This window comes from Gekko japonicus, unplaced genomic scaffold, assembly GCF_001447785.1.
Source record: "Gekko japonicus isolate JY-2015 unplaced genomic scaffold, Gekko_japonicus_V1.1 scaffold424, whole genome shotgun sequence".
NCBI classification, from domain to species: domain Eukaryota; kingdom Metazoa; phylum Chordata; class Lepidosauria; order Squamata; family Gekkonidae; genus Gekko; species Gekko japonicus.
Genome location: NW_015165247.1, coordinates 194,568 through 196,180, shown reverse-complemented (window position 1 = coordinate 196,180; position 1,613 = coordinate 194,568).

Sequence of the window (1,613 nt, the reverse complement as noted above, 5' to 3'; positions counted from 1 at the left end):
CCCCCCCCCCATTGGCTGGCAATCCAAAACAGTCCAGTGATGCCTTTAAGACCAAGTTTGATTCAGGTACAAGCTCTCCCTCCTCTGCGAGGACAGATCTGCACGTCCCCCCCCCCCCAATAGCTAGCAATCCAAAACAGTCCAGTGGAGCCTGAGCGGTGGGTGTTGCCTTCTGACACTCTTCCGGTGATGTCAGGGAGCATGGCCTATGCAAATGAGTTACGCTAATGAGTTGTGCTAATGAGCTCCTGCACCTCTTTTTCTACGAAATGACCCCTGCTTAGTACTAAGGTATTACTGAACTCTTGCTCTTTTCCGCTGCTGCAGACAGACTAACACAGCTACCCATCTCGATCTATCTGAAGAAGTGAGCCGTGACTCACCAAAGCTCCTCCCCTGCCACAGACTTTGTTGGTCTGTAAGGCCCGGCTGGACTCTTGCACTTTTCTAGTGCTGCAGACAGACTAGCACGGCTGCCCACCTTGACTTCTCTGCCATCCTAAACGAAACTGTTTTCAGCTGCCTCCTGAAAATCAAAAGTGAGGGGAACAGGCATACTTCCCTGTGTGCACCTCCCTCGGCACACCTTCACGGCTTGTGTTCTTATTTGTTTTTGTGGTCACATGGCACGTGTCCCGTCTGGTTCAGGGTATTGGTTTGTTTGTTTTTAACGGGATGAGGGGCTTAAAAATAATCTTTTTTCACACAGCAGTGAGTACTGGGAAGCAGCTGGCGGTGCATTTTGTCCACAGCAGGTCAGAGCCAGTTTGGTGTACTGCTTAGGAGGATGCACTTCAATCTGGGAGAACGGGATTTGATTCCCCCACTCCTACACATGCAGCTGTGGGTGTGACCTTGGATCAGTCACAAGTTCTCTCAGAGCTGTTCTCTCAAGGGCAGCCCTCGAAAGAGCTCTCTCAGCCCCACCTACCTTACAGGGTGTCTGTTGTGGGGAAGGGAAGGGAAAGGAGATTATGTCGTCGAAGGCTTTCACGGCCGGAGTGCATGAGTTGTTGTAGATTTTCCGGGCTGTTTGGCTGTGGTCTTGGCACGCTGGCGAAACGTCAGGTCCTACAATGCCGAGACCACAGCCATACAGCCCGGAAAATCTACAACAACCAGGGGTCATTTCCTGCAGGAGCGCACAGGAGCAGAGCTCCGGCAGTAAAGAGCCCAGGAGGTGGGCACATGCAACAAGCCCCGCCCCCTGATCCCAGCAGCCCTTAGTCAGAGCAAGAAGCAGCCAGGTAAGTTGCAGAGCCAACAGGTCCAAAACAGTCCAGTGGCACCTTTAAGACCAAGTTTTATTTAGGTACAAGCTCTCCCTCCTCTGCGAGGACAGATCTATGCGTCCCCCCCCCCCAAATAGCTAGCAATCCAAAACAGTCCAGTGGAGCCTGAGCGGTGGGTGTTGCCTTCTGACACACTTCCGGTCATGTCAGGGGGTGTGGCATATGCAAATGGGTTATGCTAATGAGTCATGCTAATGAGCTCCTGCACCTCTTTTTCTACGAAATGACCCCTGACAACAACTAAGGAGAGGAGATTGTAAGCCGCTCTGAGACTCCGAGTGAAGGGGGGGGGTATAAATCCAATCTCCATCTCCTCCTCCT